Below are 20,713 nucleotides of genomic sequence, written 5' to 3' on the forward strand. Positions count from 1 at the left end.
CCTTAATATAGTCCTGAACTGGACTGAAGAAAGAAGAGCAATTTTGGGATATTATCCTATTGCCAAAGAACAGCTAACAAAGCTGGTTATATTTCCAGATGCATCCCCATCGGACACCTATCAGTTTTTCCAGTATGGATTAATTGATACAATTTTAATTTTTAATGATCTAAAAATTATTAGTGAGTTTCCTGCAGGATTCGTTGATGCAGTGAAGAGATTTAAAAATATGATTGACAACGTAAATCCAAGGGATATATCCCTAAAATTTACGAACAGTCAACCTATTTTTAATGAAGAAGAAGAATGCTTGGTTCCAGCACACCAAGTAATATTCATGTCCGTCTTCCCAGGAAATTTTCAACCAATTGATCAAGTTCAAGATCTAACAATCTACAGTCATGAAGGAAGGCTAGCCAGCACACTAGCAAGGGTCTTCGAAAGAACTCAAAAGATAACAAGGGAATCTCACACAAGAATTAATTATAAAAGCAGAAATACTTTGCTTGTGTCTAGTAAAAGGAATGAAATTGAAGAAAGAGAGATGAGACTCTTAGTGGAATTTGAATCAGCATTCTACAACTTATCTGGACTCTTAGAAAAGCTCCCTGAAGGGATAAAGAGGAATCTCTGCTATTTGATAAAAGACAGAGAAGATCACAAGTGCCAGCTATGCGTCTCAGAGCTATCTAAAGAAAGCAATAATAAAACGGAATCAACCCACATGATAAAGGAAGAAGACAACGCATCTGAAGGTCACATAATGAAAGAGGAAGACAGCACATCTGAAGCATCTCTCAACATTATTGCATAGTGACGTAAGCGCTTAGGTCATAGAGCACCAACAATGTAGCTGGTGCAAGATAATAAACAATGACGTAAGCAATGACGTCATAAGAAGGGTAAGGATGGGAATTGTCCATCAGACCCAACCATTATAAATAGGTTGCTTAGGCAATTGTAGAAGGCATCAGAAAATAGAAAGCAGGAGGCTAAGAGTACTCATATGCTAGGAGAGCAAGGAGGAAGCAGCCGAGGCGATTCTATAGTCTGAAGAAGAATTCCCTTAAGGGAAAAATAGTTCTAAACTCCCCTCTGGAGTTAGTATTTACAATCTCCCCTCTGGAGATAAAAACATCTTATGTAAAATATACTAAATAAAGGAAGTTTTTCTCCAGAAAGGTACATCTTCATCCTAGTCTTTCATCTATGAATTATTTAGAAAGTTTAGAATTAACAGAAGAATCTGATTATTATAGATTAACTGCTTTATTAGATAATGAAAAACAGGCTGTTCTAAAAACAGAATTAAATCTCAAATCAAATGAAAATTTTAATAAACAGAACCTTTTAAAAGAAGTTTTTAATAGAAAAAATATAATATACTATGGAAAAATTCAACTTGAAGCCCCTATAAAGATAAAATCCGCCAATGGAGAACTTGAAATAGCTTTAATAAATGATGAAGAATTAAGTAAACAGATTGGAAAAATTAAGGATCAACAAAAAAGATCTAAAATTGGATGGATTCATATTAGTACTATACAAGTCTTAATCAAATCTACATATATGAAAGGAATTAATTCACCAATAAGCTTAGCAATCTGTGACAAAAGAATTACTGATGACCCAATAGATCAAATAATTGGAATTGTTCATGGAAACTTGGCAAACGTAAATGTTAAATTCAATGCCCATCTTGGGTATGCTATACCTTTATCAACTGAAAATCTTGGAAGATCTATAAGTTTGGCTTATAAATTTCACAGAAAGAATCTAATGGAACAAGATGATGAACCATTTTCAATTACATATGCAATAAATTATGCTTTAACAAATAGCCATCATAGTATAATATTTAAAAACAGAGAAAGAATTTATGTCGATGAATTATTTCAGAAAATTGTAAAAACAGAAATACCAAAATATAAAGCTATTGAAAACCCAGTTCTATTATTAAAAGAACCATCAGAAAAATTATTTTCATCGAATTTTCAAATAAGAGAATCTAAAATTAATAGCCCTTTAAGTTTATCTAAGTTAAAGATTAAAGAAGAAAATTCTGAAATAAAAGAATTAACAAAAAAGGTCGAAAAATTAAATGAAACCCTAAACACTAAATTATGACAATAAATAAAGAAGAAATATATGTAACTTATCAAGACAAGAAACAAGAGCTCTTTGAAAGAGAAAATCGTTTGAATTATTTACAGTTTTCTGAAATAAATCAAAGAGCATTTGAAGCTCTAAAAATAATCTATGACAAGTTAAGAAAAGAAGTTAAAGAGTTAGAAAAATTAATAGAATCTCTAGAAAATAGTAATGAATCAATGATAGAGTTTGCAGAAATTTTAAAATAAATAATGAAGCATAAAAAGATTGAAAAACCAGAAAATAAAATAAAAAAAAGGGCGGAAAAATTAAAAAGTAAAATAAAAGAGTATAAAAGGGAATTAAATAACCTTCAGACCGAAATTGATGACCTTATAATAAAAAGGATAGAAATAAGAATAAATATAAACAAGTTGGAATTAAATTTAAAAAATTTATAAATGCTTGGAAAACCATATTATGACTTAAAAGAATTAAAACTGTTGAAAGAAAAAATAGAGAATGAAGTCGAAAAATTAAGAAGGTATTTAGAAACAACAGAAAGTGTAGAAATAAAAGAAGTTTTTGAGGATTTGAGAAATTATATTAAAGAAAAAGACAAACAGATAAAGAATTTTATATACAATAATCCATGCAAAAAAGAATATTATAAACTAAAACAAGATTAAAAACTATAAAAATGAAATCACAATATACATCAAGGACTAGTAAAAAATTGGATAGAAATGGTAAAATGTGGTATCAGAGCCAAGTTAACGATTAAGGGTAACACTTTTTCTTTAAGTAACACTTTTAGTGACACGCTTTTCAGCCACAAAAAGACAAAAATCTGTACACCCACATCTGTACACTATAAGGCCCCATTATATTATTACTATATTTTCTCCCCAAGGCACCAATATCGGCAAAAACAAGTGAGTCCCTGGCACTCTGACGATACATCTACTATTCCAGGTTCAGAAACTGCTTTGTCCTTCACACAAGTCACGTGGCAAGTTTCACGTCCGCAATCACCGATCGCGTAGTGCCAAGACTTACGCCGACATTCAAAGACTCTTTGACCCACACCCACTTCACTTCTCATCACTGACACATATATACAACACCGCAAACACAATTCATCAATTAGTCTCTTATAAATAACACATTTTCATGTAAATGTTACATGAAAATGTTACAATTTTTTCTTTAATAAAAATAATAAAACTAGGAATGAACGAAGATATTAGATATGTATGTGAACAAACCTGAAACCAAAAGAAAAAGTGAAAAAAACTTTGCCATGCTTAATTTTGCCATTATTTATAATCAAACGATTGGTGGCCTGTTCTCAATATAACAATGCTTAATCTATCTACTAATCTCGATGCGTTTTTGTGTATGTAACAACTAGAGATTTGGGATGTATATATAAGCAAAATTTCATTTCATCACATAAAAAAATTATTGTAAAATTAATTGATATATATTTTCATTGGGCACATACAATAATAATTTAGATGGAGTAACACGATGAGAAGACATATAACTAAACTTAAATAATCACGAGTTAAAGTTATTTGAGATTACCAGTAATGTGGGATTGATCCTGGTGAAAAGTGATTTGATATTCTACTTACCGTAATTACCACTAGCTACCTTGATTCTGTTACATTTTTTTTATCTAAAAAGGTGAATAGTTAAGTTTAATAATAGCATGTCTATAACAATTAAAATAATAAAATTTGGTGTGTTAATTAATGAAAGTACTTATCTCTTGCTACTCATGAAAAGTTATTGCTGATGATGATTTTCTTATTGGACCGCAATTATATTGTTTAATTAAAAGAATATTTATATATACTTAATTTAATTTGATAAAACTGTGCTGCTATTATTTTATTATATTTTTTTATTTATTTTTTGGTTTTTTACGGAATTTTCTAATCTACAAGTGTAGGACTAATATGTCGAGAATCAGAATTTCATTTAAGAATTTATGGCTAATTAATATATTATTGGGACCAATAAACTAACTATTAGACTAACTTAATTTAACTATATTTTTCTATTTATTAAATCATAATTTTAAATTTTAAAATCTTTTAATACATAAAGTTGTATTTAATTTATAAAATGAATCAGAACTCCAAATCGATTGGATTTAATTATTAGATATATTATCAATTGAATTAATAAAATTTGGTATTTACAAGAAGTAATTAATGTTTGATATTTATGAAAAGTTAATAATAAGAGTATATTATAAATAATTTATTTTATTATTAGATATATGGTACGAAATTGTATTAAGAAATAGAGAAAATTAGATAGAAATTTAGAAAGAATAAAATAAAATTTTTTAGAATTAGGATCAAGAAAAAAATTAGAGTTTTTAATTACATTATGTATATTTATATTAGTATATTCTATTCTTATTTATAATATAATTATCTAATTGGGCTATAAACTCAATACTAATTCTAACATTACTCTCTTCTTCAAAACAATCTTGTCTTTAAGATTGTAAAAAAATAAATATAAATCCTAATTAAAATTGTAACTGTGAAATGTGAATTACAATTAATAAAAAAATTAATCCTAAGATAACAATTTCTATACTACTGTTCAAAATATTATTTATTTTTTGATCCCATTGTTTTAAAAAAAATTATAGTACTATGTAAATAATATGCGGAAGATTCATCCTAAAAACATCTTTAATGGAGAATATTTTTAAGAAATGAATTGAATTACTCAAATGACATAGTCTCTTCATATTCATCTAAGATATTGCAGGTTCGAATCTCCATATCTTTGGTAAAAAAAAAAAGAAATGAATTGAATTAGAATTAAAATGTGCATTGAAATTGATTGATGAAATAAAACCGGTATCATATTAATAGATAACTAATAAAATTTTATCACTCGTATAATTATGTTGATGAAATAATTAAAAATAATATAAAATTCTAACTAAATTAAAACTAAATATTGAAAAAGCAAAATTTACTTTTAATTTAATAAAAAAAATTATTTATTTTTGTGATAAAAAAATCTAAAATTTATTTGTCTATTTTGCATAATATAACGAAGAATGATTTAAATCTTTAATCTTAACTTTTCGATAGCCAAATATACAATACATTTCATTATTCACTCGTTATTATTATTAAAAAATATTAAAAAATTATCAGAATTTATTTTTTTGTTATCAATTAATTATTAATATTTAAAAATATTAATTCAAAATATATTATTAAATTACTAAAAAAAAATTAAATTGACAACTAAATATAATAACCAAATACAAAAAATTTTAATAACCCTCAAACATTTCTCGTAATATTATTATTATTATATCTTCTCCCCCGGTGGTAGGCACCAATATTGGCAAAAACAATTGTGAGGTCCTAAACAAAGTGACGAGAATGCCACAGAATCCCCTTGGTTCTTCAAACAATGCTCGTAGCAAGAAGTTTCAGTTTCGCAGTTAAAGCCGTGCCAGTTATCATTGCGACAACTTCTCATTCACTACAACAAAAATATCATTTAGCGGCAGTTTTTGGAGCCGTTTAGCGACAGTTTCAAACCGCCGCAAAACATTTCGCGACAGTTTCATAAAACGCCAGAAAATAGGGCGACAAAACAGATACAACACCTTCATTTGTCACTGATACAACACCCAAACACAATTCAATTACATAAATCTTTGATAATAAAAAAATTAAAAATAACTAAAATTTATTTTATTTAATATTTATTAATTATTAATATTAAATAAAATAAGTTTTGATTTTTTTTTCTAATATTACCGATTCAATTATTAGTCTTAAATAAATAACACATTTTAAAATAATAATAATAATAATAATAATAATAATAATAATAATAATAATAATAAATAGAGCAAGGAAAACAATATATATATGAAGATGATATTTTTGAACCTGAAAGCAAAACGAAAAGTGTGAAAAAGTTTGTCATCTTTAATTTTGCCATTTATCAAACACTGTCTCCATATAAAGATGCTTAGTCGTCTACTAATTTCTATATGCGTCGGTGTATATATATAAACCAAGATTCTTAATAACAATACATACATACCTGTTAAAACTTATGATTATTATATAAATGAGCTTAGTTGTAGAAATCTACACATGTACTGTGTTTGGTTGGAAAGAAAACGAATGGAGAAAAAATAAATAAAAAAATAATGAAAAATAATATTTTTTTGTTTAGTTATAAAAAAAAAATTTGTATAGACTTCACTAAAAAAATGTTCATTCCATCACAAACAAAAAATTAAGAAAGAAAATATTATATTTTTTGTATTTTTAATACTATCCTTAATTATATTATTGTTAATAATTATTAATATAAATTTAATTTTAATATATTATGGTAATAATAGAGATTTATATTTAAATATTAATTATATGTATTAGATAAATAATTTAAAATAAATATATAAAATTATAATATTTTATAATATTTATAAAATGTAATAAAACATAAAAAATAAAAATATTTATACTTTATTTATAATAAAGATATTAATATAATTTTATATTATTATAATTTTTTTATTTTTTTTAAACTAATTTTTTTTTCTATTATCTTTTTATTTATTTTTTATCCATTCAAATAATACATAAATAATTCTACTTATTTTTATTTTTTTTATTTTCTTTCCTCTTATTTAATCTTGTCAGATATAACATTATTTGATAATACTATATGATTATTTGAAAACGTTTATTATTATTATTATTATTATTATTATTATTATTATTATTATTATTATTATTATTTAATATTTAAGCACTAACTCCTACAGTTATTTAACCACAATTAAATTTAATATTATCATAGTTATAACAATTAAAACAATAAAATTTGGTGAGTAAATTAATTAACCAAAGTACTAGTACAGTAGTACTAATCGGTTGCTATGAAAAGTTAACATGTACGTAGGTAGTAGGGGGCAGCTTCCAATCTCTCATAATATATATATCGGTTCGCTACGTTACCAACAGCATATCCGCCAACTCTTATTTATAATTGTGCTTTATAGAAGTGTCTTTGTGAATGTGTCTAATAAAAATATCTTTTTTATAGCTGTGTTTAATAGAAGTGTCTTTATAGATATATTTTCTGGATGTGTCTTTTTATATATGTATTTAAAATATATTAATTATTAGACACATCAACGAACACACTTTCATAAAATACAATTATAAATAAGAATTGACAGAAATTGACAGATAATATGTTGGTACTCTGACCTATACTTTTCCTATATATATATATATATATATATATATATATATATATATATATAGATTAAAAATTAATTAATTTATAATATAATTTAATGAGTTTTTTTTTAAAATTTATTGGTCAATGAATTATCATATATATTAATAATATAAATTATAATTTAAATGACATAATTTTTTATATTCATTTAAAAAATTGTAAATTCAAGTCTTTCTATATTTTTGATAAAAAAAAATTACTGCATATACAAAACAAAATTTAAATCTCTAATACATATTTAAGCGAACGAATAAATTGATCACTCGACCAACTCAACTTGATTCTCTCATTTTATATATATATATATATATATATATATATATATATATATATATATATATATATATATATTATTATTTACTGGACCGCATATGATATTTTTTAATTCAAAGAATATATAATGGGTTATACACTTCATCATTCTGACGAAAATGTCTTATCTTATTCTTATAATATTAAATTCGGTAAGTAGTTTAAAATAGAGAAATAAACCCTTGGATAGAATTTTAACACTTTTTTCCAGCTCACATGCCTTCATACATTAGTATATTTTAAGTTTGTAAATGATATTTGTCAATTAAATATTGGTTGTATTAAGCGGTAAGGAAAATATTTTTTTATTAAAATAAAAAAAAAATTAGTGTATGTGCTTAGTAAATCTCTCAAGCAAAAATACAAATACTACAAAATAAAAAAGAAATTTCTCAAAAGGTTACCATTTTTATTTTTTTCTAACAAATTTAAAAATATATTTTAATATAATAATAAAAAATATTTTTAAATTATTATACTCAAATATAATTAATAAATAAATAATATTTTTAATTTTTTTTAAATGAATTAAACTGCCTTAATTTTAAGTATTACATTATAAAACGTAAATGATCAAATCAATCTCTGAACGATCATTTATTTTTTAAATTGGTCATTAAAAATTATTTTTAATCAAATTTATCCTTTAAAAATTTTAAGTTAATCATGTTTGTCTTTCTATCACTTTTACTACTAACAGAGCCAAAATTTATTGATGTGGTTAATGTTAAGTAACATCACAACATACACCTAATAATCTTAATTGAATATTAACATGATTGATTTAGAAAATTAGATCAAATCAATCTCAAATTGAAGGATTTCAATACTTCGATTTTTTCTTTCAATTAGGTTTTAATTTAATCTAATTTCATAAATTTATTATATTAATAGTCAATTAAAACTCTTAAAAGTGTATTATAATATTACTTAACGTGTCATATTAACAAATTTTGACACCACCACGCATCTTTCTTCTTTTCTCTCTCTTTCTTTCTGTGAGTCTTCATTCTTTTTCTTTTTATTTTTTTTTAAACTTTCATTTTAAATATATTTGTTATTATTTATATAAGCTTACCATATTTCACTTTCACTTCTACCTTCAGTCTTATTAACATTGAAATGCATGCATGTATTGCTTTTATTATTGTTGTTGAATCATATTTATTTTCAAAACATTTAAGAAGAATTTGTAATTGATGAGAAATAATAGGAGTCGTTTATGGTATTTCAGATGAATTAATCATAACAATAATAATTTAGTCCTTTAAAATATTTAGTTTAATCTTTTTTCATATTACAAAATTAATTTTTTGCTCCTCCCAAAATTTAGTCTAATTCCGCCACATACATATTCTAGTTATCAATATCTTAATTTTTTTTTTCAAGTTATACCATATCTTCGTATGGTGAGTATTTTAGTTTTCTTAAATGTTTGATAGCTAAATTTACCTTCAATAATATATGTATTATATAGTCTTTAGTTTGAGCAGAAAATTACTTAAAGAGTGATAATAGCACACAATATCTATTCCAATCCTTCTAATATTTCAAGAAAGAATAACACACTTCAACACATGTAATAATGAAAAATTATTTAAATCTCTATTCTTAGCTTCTTGCATCGAGACAAATAGACATTTCATTCACTTATTATTATTATTATTATTATTATTATTATTATTATTATTATAAATACCTAACTCCACTATTGATAATTACTTCAAAGGGATTATAAGACCTCAAACAAAAAAAATACCCAACTTAACTCCTTATTTTTATTTTTATAGTACTGATTAGTTCTTGTGTAAAAAAAAAAAAAAAATACTGACACAGAGATTAATCAGTCTCATAAAAATAAAATCCAAGAGTCGAGTTGAATATTTTTTTTATCAAAGACCTCGTTGTATTTTGAAGTAATTATCAGGAATCGTTTAGAATTTTTTTTCTTCTTATTATTATTATTAGGTAGAAATTCACATGCAGTTGTTTTATGTAAAGTAAATAGTCGAAAATTGATAAATAAAAATCTAGTTAAATCTGTCAAATTATTTAACAATTCTTTCCTATTAACTTCATATAAAAACAACTGAATTTCCGTCTAATTACTACCATCATTATTACTATATTTTCTCCCCGGTTAGAAAGCAATAATATTGGCAAAAACAACTGCGAGATCCCTGGCACTCTGCCCATACAACTGCCCATGGTTCAGAAATCCCATGGTTCTTCACACAAAGGTCCCGGCAAATTTCACCTCCGCAGTTATCCGTGTCCCAAAACTTACGCCCACATTCAAAGACTTTTTCACCCACACCCACTTCGCTTCTCATCACTAACACATACAACACCGCAAACACAGTACAATTCATCAATTAGTCTTATAAATAACACATTTTCATGTAAATGTTACCATTTTTTTTTTAATAAAGCTAAGACAAGAACATATTAACATGCATGAGATATGAATCAAGATATTAGATATGTGAACAAACCTGAAACCAAAAGGAAAAGTGAAAAAAGGTTTGCCATGCTTAATTTTGCCATTTAGTCTACTAATTTCAATATCTTTTATGTAGATGCGTGCAGGGTGTATATATATATATATATATATAAGCGAAGATTCGTAGTATCATCATAAAGTAATATGTTTATACCTTATGACAAAATATTTTTACAAATTAATGAGAAATAGACATATAAAATATTAATCTTTTATTGGTAAAGTTTTATATCTTAAGTATTGATTAAAATATTCAAACACAAATACGATAAATTAAAAAGATAGATTAATATAAAATATTTTAGTTAGAACTTATGATTACTGTATAAATAACTTTATTAATATTTGAAAATAAATATTTTATTTAATCTCTTTAGAAGTGACACATGATATATCTAATAATAGTTTAAAGAATTCAATGAAATATGAATCTTGATTTTTGGATTTTTTTAAATAAATATTTTAATTATGAATATACGTTAATTTGAGGGTATTTACGAATTTTTATTAAGTGATTTATCTTATTCATGGTTTTACCTGATTGGGTGGACTTGGGTGTCTTGTCCAACCATCAAAAGAAATCCATGGTGGGTGAAATAGTTTGACGAGGTATTTCAGGTTCGGACGGCTGACCAGCAGACGATGCAGTAGATTGCAGAGCAGTTTCGCCTATGGTGTACTTTTCTCTGCCCCACCAGTGACTACTTCGGTTTGGGTGCCTCAGATGTTCTCGGGTACCAACTCCTCCTATGGACCAAATTTCTGGCTGGGGGTCTTAGTATACTACACCTCCTTCCGTTTACTACGACCAACTGATGACTACTTCACATTGGTTACCTCCCCCACCTCAGTATCCACCACCGCCACCACACTTCCAGATACAACCGACTGATCTACAGCCTCCTCTGCCACTGTTACATGCAGTGACCCTTCTACCACCACTGGCTCCTCAGGACTCGCGAGGCTGCAGACCACCTCGCCAAACCCAGTCTCTCCCCCTGTGGCACTGGACATCACCTTCATTATCCTAGGGACCAGCATCCATAATCGACAGTACATGTTGTTAGATTAGTTAGTAATTTATCCTGTATTACTCCAAAGTACAATATTTTGTACCAAAATTTTACATTATAATGATGATGTACTCTTTTATTTTTGTCTTTGTTTTATGTATCTTGTTTTTTAGTTACTATCCATGCCTTAATTAAGGTTATGTATGCAAATTATCGTAATAGAACATAAAACATAGGCAGTTTGATTGCTAAATAAAACAAAATAACAACGATACATAATGTAACCTCAAATGAATAGTACGCTACTAGTACATATGAAATGCAACACAAATTATGCAATTGCTAAATATCCTCTGTGGGTTATTACTGTTACTATCCTGTGCAATTGTAATTAGCAACACTCCACTATATTTGTCATACAAGTGCGTGCTATCTACATAAACGAATAACTTACAATGCTTGAAAGCTTCAATGCATAAAGGGTATGACCAGAACACCTTGTCGAACTGACCACAATCGCTCACCATCAAGTGGCCATGATAATACGTCACCGCACTGATGTCACATACCGTTCCAGGGAGACAAGTCTGCAATGCTTAGAGCAACCCTGGTACCTTGTTGTATGACTCCTCCCAATCATCGTATATTTGTGCAAGTGCCTTTTGTTTTCCACCCAAATTTTTCTGTACGACAGCTTAAAGTGATAGCTCTGTCTCACTGTACTCTATAGAACAGGAATAATCATTGATGGACTAGACTGTATGAGTGGCAGGATGATTCTGCATATGAGGTTGCTGTCCAACTGTTGGTGATCTTGTGACATGGTAGGGGCCAGACACTTGTGTGGTCCACCAAATTTACACACCTTCCTAACCATTTGAAATATAGTCAAATTAAAATCTAACCAAAATAAGAACGACGAAGAAGACAACGAATTAAAATACAATAACACTCACCAATATCCCATATTCTGTCAGAGGACGACATAGAGACTTCAAGAACAACTTTCCATAAATTGCCGGCAACGTACGTGGTATGTTAACCGATCCGACTCGACTACTCGATACTCGACACTTCTCCGAATGCAGTAATTCTTCAGGCCTTGCAACACTACCTCTCTGCTCCTGAATCTGTGACCAACACAAAACTCCACACCATTGTCGGTGTTCTAATCATCGGTTCCCATATTCAAATACGAAATTTCCTCGTGGATCGCATCCAAATTCAATGTATAGTAGTGACTAGGTACAGATGATAACTCTGGAATTTGATGCGGAGCAAGCAAAAATCGAATTGATCCACCAATAGGAGTCTTAGGTATAAACTCATTGTCGTTGTCATCGTCAGAAGAACCACTTTTGTGGCCATCAACAATATACTCTTCATCGGATTTCTCATCCTCAACATCCATGTCTTGCATTAAACTAGCACAGTGCAACGATCATAATGCGAGTGGAAGGTCATCCGATACAAAGTTCAAACCACTAGCACTACCACCATCAACATCGCGAACCTTCACAAAAAAATTTCATCACTTATTTAATCATAATTTTTTTAAAAATTATTCTTTTATTATTTATTTATTTTTTTGTTTTAATACTATCATTTCATCCACTATTGCCAATCAACTACTACCATCCTTGGCCAATAATATCCCACCAGCCACCCGTTACTAGGGATACTTAATTATAAATTCTAATTTTATATTCTAAATTTTAAATATTATAGTTTTTTATCCTAATTTTTTTTACTTTCAAATGTTTTTTAGTTATGTATGTTATGAATGTTTTATTATTTTTTGTTCTTTAAATATTTTTTAATAATTATTTATTGACTATTATAATAAAAAATTGTAACACAGTTCAAAATTATAAGATCATAATGATCAATCATTCAATCCATCATCCATACATATGCTTTTTGCTTAATTTTAAAACTAAAGTCAGTTTTTATTAAGATTGAAAATTCTTGCAATTAGAAATTAACCCACAAATTAATTTATTGTCTAAAATTACTAAATCAAATTAGCCTATCATCAAAATATATATTGGCCTAATTTTAAAGTTAAAATTTAATTTGTTTTCTAAATAAAGACAAATCTCTTATAGAGAGAGAACTCTCAAAGTGAAACTTAATCTAAAATGGAGAGAATTAACAAAAGACATAGAAAATCTAACCTATTATAAAATTTATAATGCACTATTATAATTGTGAAAATAATTAACATGTGATAATGTTTAATAATTAAAAAATAATAATAAAAAGTCATAATTTATCTTATTTAATATTTATTAATTATTATAATAATTAATAAATATTAAATAAAATAAATTCGCACTGTTTTTTTTTTTTTTCTAACATTATGCTAGTCATTTGTTTATTTCAAAAATATCTAAAAGTGAATATTTAACTAATAACGAAGTTACAATATAATAAAAAATGTTTTATTCGAAAGATGATATTCTAACATGCATAGGAATACACTGATTAACCTATACTCATATATATTATGATGACTACATTTTAATTTGTGCTGTTGTGGCTACGCGTTAAACTAACTTATATTATGGCATTAACTATCTTATTTTGTGCTGTTTGACGATAATCTTCTTGTTTGATCCGTTACAATTTGTTACAAGCACCATTAACAAATAGCAAGTGCATTGAAATCATGTCATTATTAACCAATTTTTTTATTTGAAAGAAAAACATTTTATTTTTTAACAAAAATCAACAAAATTTACTAAAACTATTTTATTCATCCCAAGCTCATGTATGTTGCAAAAAATGTCCACAGTGATTTAGCTAGTGTAGTTGAGTATTGTGTCTGTTCGATGTTTTGTGAACTTTTAGATATATGAATGAATAAAGAGAAAAAATTCCAAAAAATATTTGTTGTTAATTCATATAAATTGTTTTCATTTAATCTTATTTCTGTGTTCTTATCCGATTTCTTCTTTTTTACAAATTTATCTTTCTTGTTTCTCAAGTCAATGATCAAGATTACAGTCATTTGTGAGCTTTAGGTTATTAGGTATGAATAACAAAAAAGAGTAAAAATACATTGTTGGTGATGATAATATTTCTAATTTATTTGCTCGCCGAATGACCACCCACTTAAGTCTTTCACTTTATTATAAATCTTATATCTCTTAAGAATATAATTTTTAAATATTTTGTAAGTGTGAGATAATTTTTATCTTTTAAATTATATTTTTTGGAATTGAATTAAGTTCATTTAATATTAATTCAAGCATATTTTCAAGTTTTGGTACCTAAAACCCATCTAAAACTTGGATAAAATACGTTTTTTTTTTCCTTAATATTTTTTAATCTTTTCAAATATATCTTTAATATTTAATTTGCTTTAATTTTACTCTTAATGTTAAAATTAAATTTTAATTTTATCTGTATTGTTCAATTTTTAATGGTCATTTTTTTTTAATTTATCCTTAATCCTAATTCTTATCCCTTAGTTCCTAACCTATCCCAACTAATCTTAATCCCCACCAGGACCAACCACTATCACCCTAAATCATTAAGGTTTAGTTTAGGCAAACAACTTAATTAAGTTCTTTTTAAAAATATAGTTTAAATAATAAATAGTTATATTAAAAATAGCTTATAAATAAGTTATTTTGTGTTTGAGTTTTTAGTATTAAAAGTGCTTATTTTATAAAAATATGATAAAAAGTAATAGTATTATGAAAGAAATCTTTTTTTTAATTTTTTTATAATCTCCTAAATAATTTTTTAAAAAGTTACAATTTAATTTTAAAAATTACATCAGACATTAATACTACTACTTTTTATAAATTAAAAATTCATAAAAATTATTTTTAAAACTTTCAAAACGGAGGTCAAATATTATAGCTAAACTAGTTATTCATTCAATTTTGATAAAGTCAACAATTACAACTTAATTAACTTAATTATTCAAATCACCACCACCAACTTATTTCTTTAACAATGATCAAGTTACACACATACCAGCACTTGTTACTACTTTAGATAATAACCACAATTTTTAACTTCAAAGTTAAAAGAAAAATTTTGCTTTTTATCACAACCAAGCAAATCAAAAATCTTAGTTAATAATAATCAATTAATTAACAAGCGTAGGCACAAACGCAATTGAGAAATGTGCAACGTGCAGATATGAAGGTTGGCCATTTTTTCACACATTCTTTGTAACAAATCACACCTCCACATGATTTAAGTCTAAGCCAACTATCTTCACAAACTTCAGTTTTTTGTCCATCCACTTCAATTCTCATCATCAACACAACTGTCAATTGATTTAAAACAAGAAGACATTTTAATTTGATGTATAGTAATAGATCATAGAACAAGAACAAAATATATAAAATAATATTTAATAGCTTTAATTGTCAAAATATAGTTCTTCAAAATATGTGTTCATTAATTTAATTATTGAAAGATCGAATATTTTAAATTGGTACCTAAAAAATACAATTATATATCAAATTGGTTCTTTTACTAATTAAATAACGCATAACAGAATAATTATGTCACGTGACATTATCTAATTAATAAAAAGATTAAATTGAATTCACAATTATATTTTTTACAATATAAATTTAAGACATTTAATCTTTTAAGAATTGTCTTAACTATTAATCTAATAATAATAATAATAATAATAATAATAATAATAATAGGGCTGGAAGTGAGTCGAACTAGACCAAGATCAAGCTCGGCTCATGAAAATTAAGCTTGGTTCACAGTTCAACTCATTAATAATCGAACCTATTTCATAAGCTCAAACTCGACTCAACGAAAGCTCACAAGCTAGTTCGGGCTCACGAGTTGACTCAAATAATAGGAACATAATCTATAATTCTATATCAATAAATTATAACTTATATATATTAAAATATATTTAAAAAGATAAATTTAATATATTGTCTATCTATCAATTATAAATTTTTTATTTATGTCCTACATTAAAATTATACATAAAAAATATCTGTAAAATTTTAAACAATTCAGAACATTGGTATATATATATATATAACATTATATATTACATTATTAATATGTATATTCTATATGTATTTAATTTATACTTTTAATATTATATATATAATTGAACCAGTTCATGAGCTAATGAGCTGAATTTATCTATGTTCAAACTCGACTCATTTAATTTATGAGCTCAAATCCAAGCTCAAACTTAGCTCACCAGTTCACAAGTTCATCTTATCAAGCTATTAATGAATTGAATTCGAACTGGCTTATAAGCTATCTTGACTCACTTCCAATCCTAAATGTAACATGTTAATATAAATGAGATTAAAAGATGATAGATGTACCTGACATTATAAGGAAAAGTGAAAACATGCTTGTTAAACTTAACTTACCCATCTATCAAATATTAGTGTCAACATATATCTCTTAACTTGTATGTGACCCTGGGAGATGTTTAGTGTATATATAAGTGAAAATTCATTATTTCACCACATCTAAATTTTTTTTTAATTAATTGATATTTTATTTTATTTTATTTTATTTTATTTTTAAATTCAATTGTCTAAAGGTAAATAGTTATTTTTTTTTCCAAGTAACCACCTTGAAGATCGGTGACTAATTTTTTTGTTGTCGGAATTTTCAAAGTATCCACTAATAGCAAAATGCAGTCCATGCATTTATTATTAGAATAAATCAAATTCACACCACTTAATTAAAGAACCTATTAAAAATTTAAAATAGCTATAATAACAATTGAATTAATAAAACTTTGTATGTGCGAAAGGCTAATAAAGTACTTGTCACTTGGTATTTACAAAAAGTTATTCTGAAATAAAGTACATGTAAGTAGTTTTCATCCTTAAATGAACAAATAATTTCTTTTATTCGGCAATAATTATTTTTTAAACTCAAACAAAATTTATAAAACAAATTCGTAAAAAAATGTTTTTTTTTAAATGTTTTTTAAGTTATTTTATCCTACAAACCTAAAATAATTAATTAGCAGTCCTTGTTCATTGTTCAATATTAGGCACAGTATTTCAATCTAGTCAAGGTTTTGTATTTGTACAGAGTATTCTAGTTTAGTTGAAGAGCATAATTTTTTTTTATGATTTTGGGCTTAACGTTTAAGTTGGTCAGTCACTCGTCCTTTTAAATGAACCCAATAAAAAACCCACCAAGGCCCAAAACTATACATCATAAGCATGATTTTAATGTTTTTACATATTTTGACATAATTTTAAAATTTCATAAAAAATTAATCAGACTTTTGTATTCTTTGCTCTAAAATTAACCATGATTTCCAATGAATCAAAAAAAAAAAAAAAAAAAAAAAAAAACGGAACGAATTTTCAACTTCATAGAATCAAAATCATATATATAATATTTACTTTAGGCATCCACATATTGATACGTGATAATTCAAGTTACGTACAAGATAAATTTATCTCTGTTATCTCTAAATTTGGTGTGTTTGACAAACGCATTTAAGAGGATAAGAGTGCCTTTAAGTTTTTTGAATGTTATTTTTTTATGTTTGGCAACATTTTTTCTCTAAACGCATGAGTAATTTTGTAACCTAAACTGAGTTTACTTGAAGCAAGAAATTGTTGCTTCTGCATTAGCTTAAACGTGTGTTTACTTTGATGATCATTATTAATTTTAATAGTTTTTTTCAAAAAAAAATTGAAATTTGTTTTAAGTCATTTTAAATATTTTAATTTTTTTTTATCAATTTTTAGTATTTTTGTATATTTTGTTTTTTTATTAATTTTATTATAATAATAAAAATTATAACATACTAAAATAGAGTATTATAAAAAATACTATATAAAAAATATATTAAAAGAAGTATAAAAAAATTAAATATACTAAAAAAATAACATTATAATTAAATATAATATTTTTTTAGTAATTAACTAATTATCTATCTAAAAGTAATTTTAACTACTATTATCTAAACAATATTCATTTTATTAAAATCAATTTTAGTATAAAATTGCCAAACATAAATTATGTTGGCACAGACTCATTTCTACCCAAAATCAATTCTACAGAACCACTCTCATTCAAACTCTAGTTTGACAAACGTTAATACAAACACACACAAATTTATCACTTTGACACTGCTAGTCCCATTGCCACCACCACCCATCTTTCTCCTTCTTTCTTTCTTGAGTTAAATCTCAATTTGGCCCTGAAATATGGGTGGATGCTCAGAATGATCCCCTACAATTTTGTTGGCCCCAATTAGAACCCCTAAATTTGCAATTGTGGCCCTGCCTTATCCCTGCGATCATCTTATTCATCACTGGAATACTGATCTGGCGCAATCGCATGACATGGTGGACACTACTTAAACGACGGTGCATTGGTTTCGCGCCCAAACCCTTTGGAAACAACGTAGTGTAAAGATTTTCTTGATGTTTTGCAACTTATGATCGTCGTAGTAAAAAGAAAGAGAGTTTTAACCCACAAAAAACTGAAATGACGTAGCTTCCAAAGGGTTTGGGTGCAAAACCAATACGCCGTTGTTTAAGTAGTGTTCGTCATGTCATGTAATTGCGTCAGATCAGCATTCCAATGACGGAGATAATCACAAAAGTAAGTCGGAGCCACAATTACAAATTTGGGAATTCTAATTGAGGCCAATAAAATAGTAAGAATTATTCTGGACATTGAACTAAATTTTAAGGGTCAAATTGAGATTTAACTCCTCTTTCTTTTTTTCTACAGGTCTTTATTCTTTTTTTTTTCCTGCTTCCATTTTAAACATAATTGTTAGTTATATAATTTTATCATATTTCACTTTCGCTTCTACCTTCAGTCTTATTAACATTGAAATGCATGTAATGCTTTTATTGTTGTTGAATCATATTTATTTTCAAAATATTTAAGAAGAATTTGTAATTGAGAAATAATAGGAATCGTTTATGGTATTTCAAATGAATTAATAACAACAATAATAATTTAGTCCTTTAAAATATTTAATTTAATTTTTTTCATATATTACAAAATTAATTTTTTACTATTTCCAAGATTTAGTCTAATTCCGCCACATACATATCATATATATTTATCGATATCTTAATATTTTTCAAGTTATACCACATCTTCGTATGGTGAGTATTTTATTTTTCTTAAATGTTTGATAGCTAAATTTACCTTCAATATATATACTATAGCCTTTAATTTGAGCAGAAAATTACTTAAGGAGATATATCTATTCTAATCATTCTAATATATCAAGAAAGAATAACACACTTTAACACATGTAATAATGAAGATTGATTTAAATCTCTATTCTTTGCTTCTTGCATTGATAGACAAATAGACATTTCATTCCCTCATCATCATTATTATTACTAAACAAAAGTTTATATACAATTATCTTTATATAAAATTAATAGTAAAAAATTATTAGATAATAATTTAGTCAAATTTATTAAATTATCTAATAATTTTTATTTATCAACTTTATATAAAAATAAATGTATGTAAATATTATTATTATTATTAGATAAAAATTTGTATACAGTTATCTTCATGTGAAATTAATAATAAAAAATCATTAGACAATAATATAGTCAAATCTATCAATTTATCTAACAATTTTTACCTATTAACTTTATATGAAAATAATTGCATATAAATCTTCGCATTATTATTATTGGCACAAATATTGGCAAAAACAAGTGGATGCCTGGCAATCTGAGATTACAGCTACTACTCCAGGTACAAAATCCCTATCACAAAGCTGAGAGCAATCTTCAGGTACGCAGTTATCCAGGTACCAAATCTTAAGCCCACATTTGTTTCCTTTAACCACACCCACTTCACTTCTCATCACTGACACATACAACACCGCAAACACACTACAATTCATCAATTAGTCTTATAATAACACATTTTCATGTAAATTGGAGAAAATTTCATGTTCTAAGCTGCTCAAGTTGTAATGTTGATGGTAAGTTCTTCTTATTGTTGAATAGAATGAAAAATCTCTCTTAAAGAATGTTTGTTGAGTTATTACACTTTATATACTATATACTCTTTATATACACTCGCTAAAAAATAATTACAATGATAAGCCTATTATTGATAAAGAAATAATCTAGGTAACATAAATGTTACCATTTTTTCTTTAATAAAGCTAGGACAAGAAGATATTAACATGCATGAGATATGAATCAAGATATTAGATATGTATTTGAACAAACCTGAAACCAAAAGAAAAAGTGAAAAAAACTTTGCCATGCTTAATTTTGCCATTATTTATCAAACAAATTGGTGCCCTGTTCTCAATATAACAATGCTTAATCTATCTACCGATCTCGATGCGTTTTGGGATGTATATATAAGCAAAATTAAAATAATAAAATTTGGTGTGTTAATGAAATTAAAGTACTTATCTCTTGCTACTCATGAAAAGTTATTGCTCATGAAAGATTTTCTTATTGGACCGCAATTATATTGTTTA

At 26.1% G+C, this 20,713-nt stretch overlaps 6 long non-coding RNA genes across 6 annotated transcripts; 1 reads left to right on the forward strand and 5 right to left on the reverse strand.

The window, feature by feature from the left end:
• Nucleotides 1-2,832: 2,832 nt before the first annotated feature.
• Nucleotides 2,833-3,909, reverse strand: LOC112777337 (uncharacterized). The gene is made up of 2 exons (XR_003190385.3): nt 3,682-3,909; nt 2,833-3,198 (listed from the first exon to the last, which is right to left on the reverse strand). It is a non-coding gene; the product is annotated as an uncharacterized lncRNA (long non-coding RNA).
• A 1,499-nt stretch (nt 3,910-5,408) lies between these two features.
• On the reverse strand, nt 5,409-6,259 carry LOC140181980 (uncharacterized). The gene is made up of 2 exons (XR_011877723.1): nt 6,042-6,259; nt 5,409-5,625 (listed from the first exon to the last, which is right to left on the reverse strand). It is a non-coding gene; the product is annotated as an uncharacterized lncRNA (long non-coding RNA).
• A 3,275-nt stretch (nt 6,260-9,534) lies between these two features.
• Nucleotides 9,535-10,376, reverse strand: LOC112777537 (uncharacterized). The gene is made up of 2 exons (XR_003190453.2): nt 10,221-10,376; nt 9,535-10,060 (listed from the first exon to the last, which is right to left on the reverse strand). It is a non-coding gene; the product is annotated as an uncharacterized lncRNA (long non-coding RNA).
• On the forward strand, nt 10,059-11,384 carry LOC140182072 (uncharacterized). Its single transcript, XR_011877954.1, has 2 exons — nt 10,059-10,248; nt 10,847-11,384. It is a non-coding gene; the product is annotated as an uncharacterized lncRNA (long non-coding RNA).
• Nucleotides 11,385-15,108: 3,724 nt separating this feature from the next.
• Nucleotides 15,109-16,871, reverse strand: LOC112777521 (uncharacterized). Its single transcript, XR_003190447.2, has 2 exons — nt 16,578-16,871; nt 15,109-15,529 (listed from the first exon to the last, which is right to left on the reverse strand). It is a non-coding gene; the product is annotated as an uncharacterized lncRNA (long non-coding RNA).
• A 2,635-nt stretch (nt 16,872-19,506) lies between these two features.
• On the reverse strand, nt 19,507-20,669 carry LOC112777392 (uncharacterized). Its single transcript, XR_003190407.2, has 2 exons — nt 20,454-20,669; nt 19,507-20,082 (listed from the first exon to the last, which is right to left on the reverse strand). It is a non-coding gene; the product is annotated as an uncharacterized lncRNA (long non-coding RNA).
• Nucleotides 20,670-20,713: the final 44 nt, after the last annotated feature.

The sequence above is a fragment of the Arachis hypogaea genome, chromosome 19 (genome assembly GCF_003086295.3).
Source record: "Arachis hypogaea cultivar Tifrunner chromosome 19, arahy.Tifrunner.gnm2.J5K5, whole genome shotgun sequence".
Lineage (NCBI taxonomy): Eukaryota > Viridiplantae > Streptophyta > Magnoliopsida > Fabales > Fabaceae > Arachis > Arachis hypogaea.